Source organism: Calonectris borealis, chromosome 1, assembly GCF_964195595.1.
Source record: "Calonectris borealis chromosome 1, bCalBor7.hap1.2, whole genome shotgun sequence".
Classification (NCBI taxonomy): Eukaryota; Metazoa; Chordata; class Aves; order Procellariiformes; family Procellariidae; genus Calonectris; species Calonectris borealis.
Window position 1 is genome coordinate 79,546,074 of NC_134312.1, and position 16,670 is coordinate 79,562,743.

Genomic DNA, 16,670 nt, shown 5'->3' on the forward strand with positions numbered 1-16,670 from the left:
GGTTTTCTGTCCAAAACTCACGGAAGTTTTGAACTGATGGAGGGGTTTAATCTGGGCCCTCTACCAAGCAGAAACACACTTTGAAAGTTGAACTTAAAGTCTCTTTCTGAAAGCTGCATTAGTATTAGCAAACACTCTTTACTGTCGCCGTGGGATACGGCACTTTAAATCAGCTATTTCACGATGGAATTTTCCTCCCCTTCCTCAGAGGCTGTGAACTGTTCAATCTAAGTCAAGCAGAGCACTGGCAATACTTGCAGTCCCCTTTGGCAGGCGAACAGCAAATGACTCTCGGCTGGGATTCTGTCCCAAAACAACTATCCCTATTGGAAACCTTAGCTAAAACAAGGAGCGCCACATCTGTAATCTATATGTTTCTCCTGCAGGCCTCCTAAAATAAGGATAGATAAATATAGAAACCTGTCGGGGCCAGCATGTGGGGACGAAACTTTTATTTGAAGAGGGGAGAACAGACAGACGGTCATGTCACTGGGTTTGAGGTAAATCCCAGCCCTGCTCCCAACCTGCTGTGCAAACCTAGGTGGCATTTGCACCCAGATGGCTTTTCCAAGTTACCCTGGGAGGGTTACCAGAGTGGAGAAGGCATGACACTAGTGTGGGGTGAGGAAAAACATGTCTGTGTGAGACGGTGTTGCCTATTTCAGTGCATTACCACATCCCACTCTTGAGGAGCTCACAACGCTAAGACTAGGAGGTTAGTTTTCTGGAGACCAGAGTCCCGCTTCTGCCACATCCCTTGTTTGTGATTGTAGGAAAGTTGCTTCTCCATTTGGTACCTGTTTCTCTCTCCCCCTTTTGCTGGTTAGTTAGGTGGTGCAGGGATGCACATGCAACATGCTGCAAGAAGTCTCCACCTCAGTAGTCCCATAAAATCTCTAACACTAATTTGCAGAAAATGATGTGCTCGGGCAAGTCTGGGCAGTATGTGCTACTCATGATGATACATGTGCTCAGGCAGAGCTGTTGGATGCAACTCGGTTACTGATAGAGAATGAAATACAGGGAAGCAGACAAGAAGAATACTCACTTGGAAAGCAAAGCAGCCCAGCCCCTATTCAGGCATACATGCATGGATGTTACAGAGCTAACAGAAGGTGAGATGCCTATCTGTCTTTTCATTACTGTCCTCAACTGCAGCATCAACCCCCAGGCAACATGACTGCAATACCAGTGTCAGTGTCAGAAAGTAGCAGGAAAGCCAGATGGCCTCTTTGCTCTAAAGTATATACAGTCTGAGATATTGTCATCGCCAGGATTGTGGCTTTTACAATAGGAAAAATCACTCTAAGGGACTCCCAAAGAACCCAGTGTCTCTGAATCATCCACAAATTGTCCACTTCATCCAGACAAGTCGTAGAAAAAATTGGCATTAATCTCTGAGTTAGAGTGAATACTTGTAAAATTAGGATAAGTAATGCTTTCTGTGGGGTGAAGGCAGGTGTAATTCACTGTGAGCCCTTTGAAACTCTAGAGGGAAGGCAACCACACATTATCATCGGAAAAATCGGGAGCTGAACAGATAAAATATTTGAGACAACAGAACTGTGTATGAAGTATTGCACTGGAATCTGCTAGACTGAGATTTGGCACTTGCAGAGATAATCACTGGAGCTGAGGCAGGGTTAAATGTTGAATTAATACACGTGACAGGTCACCGTCCTTTAGTCTTTCCTTCTGGGAGGAAGTAAATAAATGTGTCAGTTTAATCTAGCACATTAACCTTCCTCTTAATCCTACAATTTACTTACTAGGGGATTTGTATAATCTACCAGATAAATAAGGACAGTAATTATTCCTGCTACAGAGGGCTGTGAGAAATATTTGCAACGAAGCTTGAAGCTGGATTTAAAAACTGTTTTGGTTTTGTTAGAAACACAAAACTCTGGCCGGGTTTCCTGGAAAATTCGACGGGGCCCAATGCAGGTGGAAGCTCATTTTCTGTACGTCTATGTGTTTGCTTAGCCAACGTGTAGATCCAGGGTTGCACGTGGTCCTGAATACTGGAGAGGAAGAAGCTCTAGGAATATCTTTGCAGGAGCACGCTGGAAGGACAGCCTTGTGCTTCTCGGAGGTCCAGCCACTGCACGATCCCACCAAGGAGTCTCATGTTGGAGAAAAGGAACGTAGCCCCATCCATCCCCTATCTGCTAACGGGCCTTATTGCCTTCTCCACACATCCTTGGAGGCCCACCTGTTGTACCAAAGCTATTTCTTTAACTTCCTTTTCAGGAGAGAAACTCAAATGTGACTTGAATGATCAGAAATCTAATAAAAACAATTAGCAGGACTACAAGGGAAAGTCCTACAGGACTTCAGCAATTCCCTTGAACAGAAAGCTCTTTCCCTCTCACAGCAGTGAGTGGAGCCATTCCTTCCCTGGAGATAAAAATACTTTTCAGAGTTTAACACGGTGCCATTTGAGGGCTCAGGACGTCAAGAGCAGCCTTTGCATTCCCCTGAACTCCTGTTTTTCTGGATTATATAGGAAGGGCAAACTCTTCACTCTTTCCTGAACACTGGATAGCAAAGGCGTTGACCAGCACCTGCCTCATTGCAAACACAGCCAAGATCAGCAATTGAAAATAAAATAGTCCTACCTCCTGGAGAAGTTTTTTTGCTATTTCTCATTGCTAAAGGTGTGTTTGTAGGTATGAGAGAGACGGAGACGTCAGGCTTTGTACATGTGATCATCGTAGTCACTCTTTGTTGGTCTGATTTCATTGAGGTAGATTCCCTACACACACACTCACACACCAAGCTTGATTTAGGAACTCGGGGTGAAGGGACACTTGGACAATTCCCATTATTAATGTTGCTCCAGGTGTCTACACTGAATATATGTACGTGGAGGACTCCTGGCTGCCCACATTCACATCCATCTGTCCAGATGGCAGGGTGCCCACGCAGCGACTAGCTCGACTTTTGTCCCAGGATACAGGTATTCTGCAATAGGGGGGTCACTTAGGCCACACTTCAAACAATATTAACACCATCTCGTCAGCAGGACAGCCTTCCTAGTGGGTAATTAATTGAGCTTCCAGCAGTGTCTGTCAGCTGTTTGCAACAAGATTGTTTGCTTAACTAAGCAGCCATGATGATGCTAAGCGCTCCGTTTCCTATCAGGTCTGAAGGGTGGGGGACTTGGCTGTGTTTAAGATGATTATGTAGGAATCAGGCTTTTGAGTGTTCAGTTCCTATACCTATGTGTGCAGCAGACAAAAAAGGAGGTTAGCTTTGAGCCGGCCTTTACAGAGACAGGAAACCGAGCCTAGCGCAACTGGTCGGAATTAAATGGAAGAAATCTCAGTACAGAACGGAATAAAAAATGTTTAAAGTTATAAATTCATTCACAGTAAGGAAATTGTTGCAGCTGTTTTCAAAACTCTGTGCAGCAGGGGGATCTTTTCAGGGACTGTGTTGGTATACAGGGGGTTGTTTTAGTGGGTTGTCCTATAGTGCCCTATACCACGGCAACACAGTGCCTTGTAGGTGGGATCTCCTAACCCTCCTCAGCTAACAAAGCTTTCAAAAACTTCTGTAGGTAATGCGGTAGACTCCCATACACAGCCATCTATATCTAGAAATAGAGGCATCAACTCTTTAATAATAATAACCCCTCAAACTCTATGCTATTTTTACTATTATTTAAGACTTCAGTAACTTCCTCGGCATTTATGGCACCTTCCAGATGCTCTCTAATTACTCATTCATACCATCAAAAAAACCCCAAAACCAAATGCTGGTGTGCTTTATGAAGCATAGAAGAGAGATAGCTGTCTTCAGATGTGTGGGAAGCTGCCTGTGTTACTGCTCTAATGCACCCATTGCTCATCTCTGTTTTGAAGCAAAACCAACTGTATTACTTCAGCTAACCCATCTAGAAGCCCTTTTACAACTGTTATCAACAGTTATTTTCACCTTTAAGTGGGCCTAGCTGGGACCTAGGTCTCATGAATGAAGGAAGGAAGGAAGGAAGGAAGGAATGAACAACCTTGAGGCATACAAGGAGGTTGTGGCTTCCACCTTAACTCCTCCTACTGCCATGTGGCTTGTGTTGGCCGTGTTCAGACTCTAAGGGCACTAATAGGCCTTAACTGCCCTAAACAGCCACACCTGGGGCCTCCACTGTGCAAACTCCATCCATCACTCCAGGAGCCCCATTTAAGCTCAGCTTGGGGGTTTTAGTCCTCTCCTGAGCTACTTTGTAGGTGTGCTTGTGCTCTGCTCTGGTTCCTGCTGCCCCAATTTCATGACTGGTCTTCCTGGATGGATCCTGAAGCTGTGTTGCAGGTAGCTTTGTGTCCAGTTCTGTCTCTGGTCCTTTTTGCTGGCTGGAAAATTTGTTATAGGTAGCCCTGTTTCTAGGCTCATTTCATGCTGTTCCTCAATGTGCTCTCTGGATGGACCCCAGGCCAGCTCATCATCTCATCTGGTCTGGGACCATCAGTAGATCTGGGCACTGCCACTGTCCCAGCGTTGCTCAACCCTGAGGGGTGAGGGCATTGCGTGGCCTGCACTGGGGTCACCCTCAGCAGTTGGCTTGTCCCCCTGGGAGTCCCACTGTGGCTGGATGCTTAGATTAACACCTAGGTTTTCATGAGTTGCATTCCTAAGGAGAGCAGGCCCTGGTTTGGAGGTGTTCTGTGTTTTTTGGGGGGGTCTTTTTTGTTTCTTGCAGGGAAGAGAGAAGAGTGTTTCTTGTTAATTGTGTCAATAGGCAATCACAGTTTGTGGAAAGGCGCAACAAAAAAAGAGCATCATTCAGCATCTTCTCTGATTTATGGATTGTTCCTGAATGAACTCTTTAACAATAGTATTTGTTCCCATAATACCCATTAAATGCAGATGGCTGATTTATTTCGCTGATGTTCCCATCAGGATGCAGTTCCAAACAGTGCGTGGCAGGGGGATTACCGTACTTGCTGGGTGGTTGAAGTCACTTGCACTTTAGCCTCTTGCTGCCACCTGAGGCATATGATAATCACCCAACAATGCACCGCCTGTCATCTTGTATTGCTTAGCTGTGTGTCCTACTTAAATGCTGCCTTGTCAAAAGTCGCTTTGAATTATTAGCAGAAAGGCCACCCAGGAGACAAAGATCCTGCAAGCAAGGAGTACAGAGCAAGGTATTAATTGGGCATAACAGTGCTATCAACGTGCTGAACAGTTCGTGTGCAATATACGTGGTAGCGTGGTAGGCTAAAGCTTGTAAGGACTATGCATGATGTTAGCTCTAGCCCAGCAAAGGGGTGGGTGGCTGAGGGGAGCAATTTTGCCTTTCCCTGGCCAAACTCCATAAAACTGGAGCTGCAAATCCACCAGTCCTGTGGCTTGCTGTCACAGATGCTTGAAGAAAAGGTGAAAATGACTGAGTTTAATCATCTTCAGCTTATTTCTTAGTTACAGTTCAGGTGGGAGGAGCATCAGCAATTGCTCCCTTGATTTCCTCAATGGATAGAGACAGAATGACCGGACACCGCTTAAATACAGGTGTAGATTTATGGCAGGAGAAAGGGGTGAATAAGTCTCTTGTCAGAAGTGCCCTGCGCAGTGTGTGATTGCCCCATCGGGGCTGTGTCTGCCTCGATAGCTGAGCTGCAGAAAGGTTGCTGTGGCTGTATGAAGGCATCTATAAAGAATCACAGGGATATACGTTTTGGTAAGAATGTTCTTGTAGGCTGTCTCTATCGGTGTGGTGGTATGAAGTCTGAACACGGGAGCTCAGGAGATGCAAGGGGATGCGATGCAGGAGGGGCTGTTTCACAGGTGAAGTAATGACAAAAGAATGGAAGTATGAAACCAGATACAAAGACTACTGAAAAACAACCTAACGTAAAGGAAAACAGTCAGCTATTATTGCAATTCCCTGAGGCTCTGGACATAAAGGAAGTGCAAGTGACAAGTTCTGGGCCAGGGAGACTGCAAGCAAATTGTAATTAATACTTAGTAATGGACAGTTATTGTGGTCAGCCTCTTGAATTAAAGCAACTGGGAACTTCTGTGCCTGTACAGGCATGTTAGAAAGCCAGTGATAACTGAAGCTTCACTATGCTCATCAATTTGGTGACAGATAAGCAAGATAAAATCGGTTGTGAAATGTTAGTTTGGTGATATAAACCAGAGGTTTCACTGCAGGAGAAGAGTTTCTTTATACTTTGTCACTACTGATGAAGAGGAAAGCTAGTAAGCATATTTTGCTGATCTTCATTGTGGTGATTACAGACCTTTTTTTAACCTGTTGCTTTTGGTGGACTCTTTCAATGGGTGGCCACAGTGCAGAAACAGTAATAATGTGTATAATTTTTCATTAAAGCTTAGGAGAGGCCAGCGTACTGCGAATGATCACAAACAAGTTAGCTTGGTTCCCTTTGTGCAGAGCACCAAGGGTAGGGTTGCTGATGGATGGTGTGCTGTGTTAGGCATTAATGAGGATAAGACTGTGGCTTATCTTCAAATGAATGTGAAGGAGGGGGAGCGTTGTGGTGGTTTGGATTTAGGACGGGGGTATCGCTCTCTTTGCACTTTCCTCATTCCACATTGCTTCCTCATTCTGTACAGAAATACACCTTGCAACACCTATAAAAAGGATCAGGAAAACTGGGTAGGTGTCACTAGAATGAAATGGCTAGGGTTACTTGACAATAATAATCAAAAGAGTACACTTGCTTCTGTAACTGGAGCTTCATCTACTGCTAGTTCATCTTTTTTTGGTGCTGAATTTCTTCAGGGGACCTCATTATTTTTCAAAGGGACTCCTGAGAAGTGTAATTTTGGGCTTGGAGTAAAGAGGGGGGGGAAAAATAGATTTGTTCTCCCATATATGCCTTTATCTGGAGCAACTGAGACCCTGAATCAGTAGGTGTTTTGGTCAATATCATGTAACAATTAATTGGCTATAATTATGTGAAAATACAGACTCTGAGATGCAGGGAGATACTGAAGTAGCTCCTTTATTCAAGTAATCTTGTTTTTGTCAACATGATACCTATTTTGAGTGCAAATGGAAACTAACAGGCTGAGTTCAGTATGTTCTTCTATTGTTTTTTATACTTAGGCTGCCTACTGTATACTATCAAACTTATAGGTTGCGATTTGGGGCTGAGGGGAGCAGAAGTATGTGTTTAATACTTAAAAAAGTGGATCTTTAATACCCAGCTACTAAAGTGTTTCAGTTAGTGGTATCATGCTAGTATCTAAGGTGGAATCCTTATTTGAGGACTTAAGGTACTATCGCATTGGGAGGTGGGAGATGTATTGGGTTTGAAGTACACAGACTACTAAAAAGCTACTATAGAAAGATTTCTTTTAATGTTTTAGATGTTTTGAATTGGAAGATACAAGACAGAGTATGCACTAATTTTAAGAGGCATGTGATCAAAAACCCTAAAGACAAGACTTGAATGATGTGACAGTGTATTTAAGACATTTTTAAACCCTGTATTTTTTGGTGAAGTGTTAATTTTGAAAGCAAGCTGGTGTATTTAGAAGGGGAACAAACAGCATCTATTATTATTTCTTTTTTATATTCTTTGCATTGTTCCCAGAAGGAAAGGATTTTTCTTTCAGATTTTCATTCTCTCAACTTGCTCAGTGTGACCCATGAAAAATTAACCAAGTTGGAATCTGGTAAGAGTGCAACGTAGCTGGTTTCCTTAACTCTGTCAATTTAATAACATCATAGTTAATTGACAAGAGATTGTTGCTCTGGCCTAGGGAAGACCTTACTAATAGTTTTTTTATAATAAGGATAGACCCATAGCGTACAGCTCTGTCGTTGTGGTTTGTCTATCGGTTGAGATGCCAAAGTTGCCTAAGGCAACCACTTTTTTCGTTTGCACTAAACAAAGAAGCTTTTGAGGCACACTTGTAAGTCTGAGACCTCACTTGCCTGACCAAGTAAACAATGTCATATGTGCACTTTGCCCCCCTGACAAAGGAGGGGAATATCCCATTCCTGTGTTACAACCTATTTAGCTCCTACACAACTCTTCCTCTTATGAAGGGCTCTTGTACCACACAGTCAGAGGCGGACTCTTTCCCACTTGCCCCATGCAGTAACCTTAGATATCTCTTCCTGATGGATCTCCAGCATCTACATGTTTGATGCCCATGCCTTCATATTTGCTGCGGATTGAATTTATTTCATTGAAACGAAAACTTTCGGATTATCTTCTTAAATTGCATACTTTTAAAAAGCCTTTTAAAGAGACTGCCTTTGGTTCTGTTTTTGCACAGGACATTGTAGAATAGGATCCCAGTTCTGGATTTAGGATATTGTTGCTATTTTATTTCAATATAAATACCTAAGCCCCTCAGGAGAGGAAGGGGGTAAAGGCAAGATAATTGTGCTTACAGTATTTTGAGACATGTGACTTGTTTAGTTCAAATCCCATAGTCCGAAACTAGAGTTTTCTATTGCAGTAGAAAAAAATGTGTAACAGTAGATCTTCATGCGAAAAGGCAGCATTTCAGTTTAAACTGAGGAAAATCCTTTCCATTGGGGTCAAATTTCTGAGCGCGTATATTCTACCTCTCCTCTTCACCTTTATTGTAATGTCTAAATATTTCTAGACAAAACCTTTTTTTCACACTGTAGTGTGTAGTTTAGATAAGAATGCAGGCTTACCCGTGCAGTTCCTCTCCATGCAGTCTGTTCCTGATTACAGAAAATAGGCAAACAAATAAATACTTGCCATCTCTAAAAAGAAAAATCACTCCCAGGTTAGAGCCTAAATTGGTTAAAAAGGTGATTATAAGTCATCCGAACAACTCTGGTTCACAGTCAATGAAAATATGGCTCGCTGTCTTAATCTCTTCAGAAAACATTTTTGATTCAGAGACAGCATCACTGAATTTCTTATAGAATAAACCCCATGACCCTCTCCCTATGAAAGTTATTTGAAGTAGTCTTTCATTTAGGGCTATATGTTTAGTGTCTGATTTTTCTCTCATTATTCTCCTTAGTTCACTGCTAGTAGGTAGCTATTGACAATTCTATATCCACATACATCCTGGAGCTTTGTTAAAGCTTTAATTTAATATATGAAAAGTGACATACTGAAGTATAATGTATGACAGCTGTCTTTGTAAAGAAGTTGTAAAGTACCTTATTATAGCAGAATGTGTTTCACCTGAAAAGCCTCCTGCAATGTGGTTACCCACATGACAACTGCTTAAGTTCTCTGTGGTTATAGCTCTTTCAGTTTTGCAATCTCTGACATGCAAAGGGAGATGTGGTTGCTGTAGGAAGGCAGCTGCTCCTTCAGGTCCTTTCAAGATATGACTTCATATTCAGGTGGTGGATATTGTTTAGCAACTGCATCCATGGCAAAATTAAATTCTTTCAGGACTTGGGAGGCCCAGGTCAATTTTAAGGCCAGTGCAACATAATACAGAGCTGGTAGCGTAGAAGGAAACATAAATCTCCATTCCTCAACAAGCTTTAATGAATAATTATGCAATAATTACCTTCAAAAAACTTTCCAGAATGGAAGTGCCATGGTAAAAGATCAGATCAAAAAAGAAATGCAACAGAAGACTGTAAATAATGAGTGGCATTTTTTTTTCCAGATACAGGCTAGCAGTTCAGTGTGCAGACTTTTTTCTCACCTCAGGAATGGTACGGCAGCTAGAACGTGGTACTACCTCTGAAGTAAAGGAATAATGGTGGAAAGGTTCATCTCTTCGGTTTCCGTGGGCAGCACCTGCAGTTAGACTGGTCTAGCATTAATGTAAATCCATAGGATCTGATGTTTAAGCAGTATTAGATGGCCAACGTACGTAAACTGCTCAGTTGTAGACACACTTAATTAGTTTGGATCAAAGCAAACTACTTTCTTAGGATATGGAGGCAGAATGTCTTAAGTAAGCTAAATCTGCTGAACGGGGCATGTCAGGTGGCAGCCTTACTGGGTATGGGAAGGAAAGCTAAGGTCAGTCTTTGTTATTTTATCCAAAAGTTCATTTGGTAGCACAGCATCAAATTGTGAAGCATCACAGAATAAAGGCTCTAGCTCAGCTGGAAGGTTTTGAGCTCAGGGTTGGGTAGTTACTGGGTGATCTGATTGTAATGGTCCCTGATGACTTGTATCTCTGTTCACCCTGGTTTCGTCAGCTTTCGTGAGCCACAGTACAAAGTGAATCTGAGGCAGATGTGAGCACCTTATCACATTTTTATCAAATTAGTCAGGGAGCAGAATGCGGAGGTTATGCTGCCTTTTGCTTTTGAGCCAGCTTAGTGCTAGCTGCAGGAGGGCAGAAGATACCTGACCCAGCATAATGGTAGAACATTGTGAACAGGTAACTGATCTGGCAACCAATGCTGAGTTGATATGTCAACGTTTTGGTAACAAATTTGAACTGGCAAAGCATGCATAGCAGGCAAATGCATTATGTTATGCAGGTTGTGGCATTTTTTTTATCTGACAAAAGGAGCCCTAAAGCCAGAATTGCTTTATTGTCTCATCCTGTTCTGAGGGCTGTGGGTAGATAGATGGACCATGCCTCGATTGCACAGCTATCACCTGGAAAACTCCTGTGAATTATCATTTACTGGGCTTGTCCTGGTCACCAGTGTTCATGTACCAGCAGAAATTCCTTGTGTAGAAAGCCAAAATTGTAAGTTATTCTTGAGCTATTTACTTGTGTTTCAGGAAGCACAAGTTCTACCATACTTGAGTTTTGGTGGCTCACAACTGAGCTTTACACTGGAGTAGGTACAGATATCTGAGCATCCCCCAGAATGTGCACAAATCCATATATTTGTCTCTTCTGGCAGATTCTGCTTGCAAGAGCAGAAGTGGAAAACCACTTTTCCTCTTCAAAGAAGATGGCTTCACAGGGAATTTAGACTCCATTTGTTTTTTCTCTAAGATCTTTTGCGTTTGCTAGTGAAGATCCTCATAGATTATATTAGGTAATAATCCCCTTCTCAACATTTGGCCGGAAGCTATTGTAATTTGTATGATATCCGTATGTAAGACTTATCACAGTAATTTTTTTTCATTATTTGTTTTCATGAGGTAGGTTTCCAATCAATGAAATATGAACTAGTAAGTTTGTGCTATTGTCTAAGTCTTTTCCCCATAATTCAAAACACAAACATATTGGATCACCATATCAACTATTTAAACTGTGGACCAAAGACCCAAATAGCAAAATGAAGCAAAATCCCCCACCTTCCTCTCCAGTATGATAGTAGAAGCATCATTTGGTGGAAGTGACAGATATTAATCATCCTGGCACTGGAAGTGTTTTAAAAGAAAACAAAGATTTTTTTTTAAAAAAATTCTCCCTTGCTGCCTCCTAGGTTTCCAGTACTGCAGGTGCAGCATACATAAGCAGTCCTCAAGGGAAGAGGAAGGGTTTTTTATGGACAAGAATTCAGATTTTCAAGGACTTGGAACCATGTATTTTTCAGATATAGTCAGCAATTCTTGCAACACTCAAAATCCTGTTTTGTTTTGTTTTAAATGGCACTTGAAACCTAATTTGGTGTCAGTGGCCACAGAGATATTAGAAATCTTTTTTCCCCAGATTTTCAGAAAATGAGTGTCCATTTTGCTGGTAAGAAACCTTCTGAATCAAAGTCCTTTCAACTCCAGAGTATACAGATTTTTATGATAACTTTTCCTCATCAGAATATTCTAAAATAAAAAGGAAAAAAGAACATTTCTTCTGTTCAGAAGAGTAATGACTGAGCTTTAAAAATCAAAGATAGAAGTTGGCACCAACAATTCATAATATTTTGGGATTATTCCCTGAATACATTTATATTCTAATAAATTTATTTAGTTTTTCTTTTCTTTCAAGCTTTGTCCTCTTTTTTGCTTATTGTTGGAGGAAAGCCACTAAAAGTTAAAGGAAAAGGAGCATGCCAAGTATTAAAACAACTCTGAACAGAACCTCTATGACTCCTTTTGTGCCAAAAAGTCCATTACAGCTCTGGAGCTGGTGGTGAAATAACTCTTTATGTTGCACTATTCTCGTGCAGCAACTAAAATTCTTCTTCATTTTAAGAGCTTAACACCTGCTCCACCTTCTGTGAGCTTCCAAGATGGTTTGCCAGACACACGTGCTCAAGCATAGGCAAGGATATACTGAACTGACTGGAGAGCCATACATTGGCTCCATAACAATAGCAGTCAGATCAAAGTGAAGTTCGAAGTCCTCATGAAATACCTCCTTTTCTGTCTTTTTCCCCTGTATAAATTGCTTGTCAAACAACTTAAGGCTTGTGGCAACTTTTGCTTTGTTTGTACAGCTGGATGGATCACCACATGAAAGAGGGGTTTTCTTTTGGAGGTGGGAAGGAGGGAAGGGCTGAAGGAAGTTCAAATATAATTAAGACCAATATTTTTTAACTTGGATATCTAAATTTTGGCTCCCATGTTGTTTTACATCAGATTTGGTGAATGCGTGCTGAATTTATCAAAAGGTGTCATTATTTAGTATATCTGAAAAATATGCCCATGCTTTGATTTTGATATTTTGCTACAAAAACCTTGCTTTATATGCTAGCCCTTTTCCATGAGGTGTCAGCATTGAAAATATAGACTCAAGCTGCTTGACTGTTCTAGGATTTAACCAAGCTCTAAGGCTCCTCAGAAACAGTGCTGTACTAACTAACAGTGCTTTTTTGAACACAGGGATATATACACACATGGTGGGTAAGACAGCTCTAGGAATTAACGTAAGGAACAATGTTGCTGAAATTCCACAAGCATCTGAATGTCCCTGCCCTAGTCTGTGGCTGGGGTGTCACTTGCTTAGAAAGACAACTTTCCACGTGTCGGGTGCACTGCTGACAGCTGTAGCAAGCACCCTCTTCCTACCTCCTTTATTGTGTTGGTAAATGCGGAGTGAAGAAAAATCACAGCCTTCCTTTCTGCAGGGTGTTGTAATAGGCCCTCTGCAAACTACTTGAGGCAGAGAAGAGGTGGGAAAGGTGAGCAGGAGCTGTGTGGCCAGCTTGTTACCCTGCCACCACTACCAGGAACCACAGTTTGATGGTGGTTCCAGGACTTGAACAATGTGATGTTGGAGGATAATCTTTCCTTAGTGCTAAGGAAGAGACATTCCTTATTTCTTGTAGACGAAGCTGCTGACGCTGAGGAGGACCTGTCCATCCCAGGAGCCAGGCAAGTCCTACTCCTGGAGCAACAGGAAGCTCCTTGCCTGAGTCCAAAGGCCTTGCTTCAGCTGAGGATGCAGAGAACATCTGGCAGGCATAGACCCATAAAGATACACCCATGAAAGTATTAAGGAAACTCAAGGCTTAATAGACAGATTAAGAGAATATGAAGTACAGATTACAATGCGAAACCATATTATGGACACGTTGAAAAGATGGGGTAAATAGAGAACTGGACAGGAGAAATTAATAAGACAGTCTCCTGTTTGATCTCATATGCATCTGAGACGAACAATTGTCTTGATAAATGTCAATAGCAGAATATTGCTGTCGCTGTTTACATTCAATCTCCTGTCCACAGCTATGTGAAACAAAATGGTAGTGGAACTATTTGCAGCTGAGAGCAGGATGTACGCAGGGAGGTGACAGCGGATGTGGATAGCTCGGGGTGTATGGCATTGATGTTTGATGCTAGCATGAACTCACATTTTGCTTGACAACAGTCAACCAGCTTCATAAGCTATCTTGACAGTGACTTCCTGAAGAAAAAAAATAAATGGAAATATAGAGGAGTGTCAGGTAGAGGAACTTAACTGGCTAAAATACAGAATAAGCTAATGAGTCATACCAGTGATTTACACAATGGGCCAGCACTCCTGGAAAAAGTACAGGAGGCCTTAAATAGTCATTGGAAAAGTTGAGGTTGAAAAATACCCAGTAGTATAGGCAGGCTGCCCCTATGAATCTGAAGACATGCAACCTTCCAAACCTAGTAGCTCAAGGTAGATGATAAACTCAGCCTTGGATTACTTGATATAAGAATCACTGATGAATGCAGGGGAAAAAAAGTTGCTATTAAAAAGGAAAGGTCAGGATTATTATTTTTTTTTAAGGAGACATTGATAGAAAGGGATGCACAAACAGGTTCTGTTAACTGTCTCTTCTGATGTGTGTTTCTTGAAATAAAGTGTAGGTGGACACCAGGTAATGCAACTTAAGGGCTGGTGGCATAATGACTCATAATATTGTGAAGTGTCAGTGAATTGAGCTTAAAGATTGGAATCTCCAGTTTGTTAATAGAGTAAGTGAATCCATATCTGTACACACCACTGCATTCAGAGTCCTCTGAAGAAATCTTAAACAAGGAGAGGTAGGTGCTCACATTTGTTCAAACATGTTCTCACTCTGCTCAGAGGAGAAAACTTCTCTGCTACTGCTGAGGGTGAAAATGGACACCCAAAATGATGCACATGAACTGCTTCATGGTGAAGTGTTTCTTACAAGAGGGTAAAATAGAAGTTACCCTCCATTCCCATTTTTGTAAAGTGAATGGTATCCTGGCCAGATTAGAGAAGACTTTTGGGGTTATGCTGTCATGAAGTGGGGTATGAACAGTTTGAGAACTGTACAGAGTTTGCTAGGTATTTGAATAGTTATGAAAATGATCTACTAGAATTATGGAGTCTTTTTTTTCTATTGCAAATGGGATATTTCTATGCTGACACTCGTGTCAGAACAGTCCCATCTTAAAGATTCTTGGTAAAATGGACGGTTAAAAGCTTTTATTCATGCTAAGGAATTAATAATTGCTGTACTTCACCATGTGTGCTGTAATTCTTTTAATAGCTTCATTCCATTATCAACTATTTATTAAAAAGATTTCACCACAGATACAGGCTTTATGGAGATTACCATGCACTATACTTAATTACCAGATGTTTAGCATGTTTACAGTATATCTGGTATTCAAGTAAACTTCTCTGTGTGAAAACCATCTAAAATGAACAGTTAAAATACCACTGTAAAGCTTTGTATTATAATAACTTGAAATGGAAATTCCAGCTGGGCAGTGTTATGAAACTATAACTATAAAGAATTTCAGCCTTACTCCAAAACAATATTATTAAACTCCAGTGAAAATATGTTTCTCTGTCTGAATTTACCTTGTATGTTCAGTCCCTCAGATAAACAATCACCCATGTGCTTTTCATATTCTTAGTTTATTCCTGTCTTTCATCAAAACTATATAAACTCAACAGTATGCCTAAATTTGTAATCAAACTTCAGAGTTTTATGGTTCGGGGGTTTAAAATGGAGAGGTGCCAAAGCCAAGGGCAAGTGTATTACATTATCTCTGTTCCATTATGTAGCTTCCTTAAAATTTTGTTTTCCATGCAATTTTTTATTACTCATTAATTTAGATCTCTTTAAATTTACCCCTCTTAGGAACATGTGACTAGCAAAGATATCCAAGCCTAAGGCCAGTCTGTTGTAAGCTCACCTCACCACCTTAAAAGTAGAGAGATATTTTGCTCTTCATGTCTCAAGAAGCTGACTGATCCAGAATCTTTCTTTGGTTTTTTTTTTTCTAATTTTGAGCCTAGTTTTAGTCTTATTTTATATCACTTTGTACTGGGCTCACATTGTTTTTCATTTAAATGATCCTTCTCCTTCCCTGTTATTGATCTCGAGCAATTATGGTCTTGTAGATTCCCTATTGAGTATTATTTAATCCTAGGCTAAGCAAGTCAAGCTGTTTTCCAGTCTACCTTCTATTCCTCTGCTAACACCTTTTTCTGGTTTTCATATTCATATGACCAGAACAGCACACAGATATTCTGCATGAAGTCTCATGAGTGCTCTTGTAATAAATTTCATAATTCTTTTTCAGGGAAACATTAATGAATCCCAATATATCTTTCCATAGCTGCATCATATCAGCAATTCATAGTCAACTTGTGGTCAATTAAAATAACCAGATGACTCTGTTCTCCACATTTCTACCTTAACAGCCCCTAGTCTGAATCCAAAATACTTGTCCCTACACTCTCTATATATGATATAGCATTCTGTTTCACCCCCTTTCTCCAATGCCACAGCTCAGAGTGTACTCTGATTTCTCCCCTCCCAAATGTGCAGCTATGTGTCAAACTGTTGTTAACATTAAATTTATCTTTCTGCAATTATATTTCTATCACACTTGCACTATTTACCAAAGTCCAGCTCTGAAGTTTCAATGATTCCTTGGCAAACACATCTGTTATTCATGCGCTGGAATAGTTGAATCCTGCCTGCAGTACTGAGATTTTCCTCCTAGATTTATCTGCTCCAAAAAGGGCCCAAATGATCCAATTCTTAGTAGAACCTAATTCTAGAATAACAGTAATATGTATTTCTGCCTATATTCAGCTCCATGTTTCCATCTATGCTTGCTTCTGACAGCAGCAGATCCATCCCATTGCTTCAGCAAAACTTCTTTTACAGATGTGTTCCAGTCTGAACCCCAGCTGGTTCACTTTTAAGGTTACCCCTTCTTCCTTCTTTCAAGCCTAACAAATATGAGTAGCAAACAGTGCTATCTAACCTCTTTTTACTTTCATTTCTGTTTTCTGTGAACTTAAGGGGTCTGGATGTGCTCTCCATGACACCCAGGGAAGTTTTATTGTTGATTTTAAAGAGAACTGAACCAGGACCTAGGTTAGCGGTGCCCCATGGCTAATACCCATACGGCAATCCC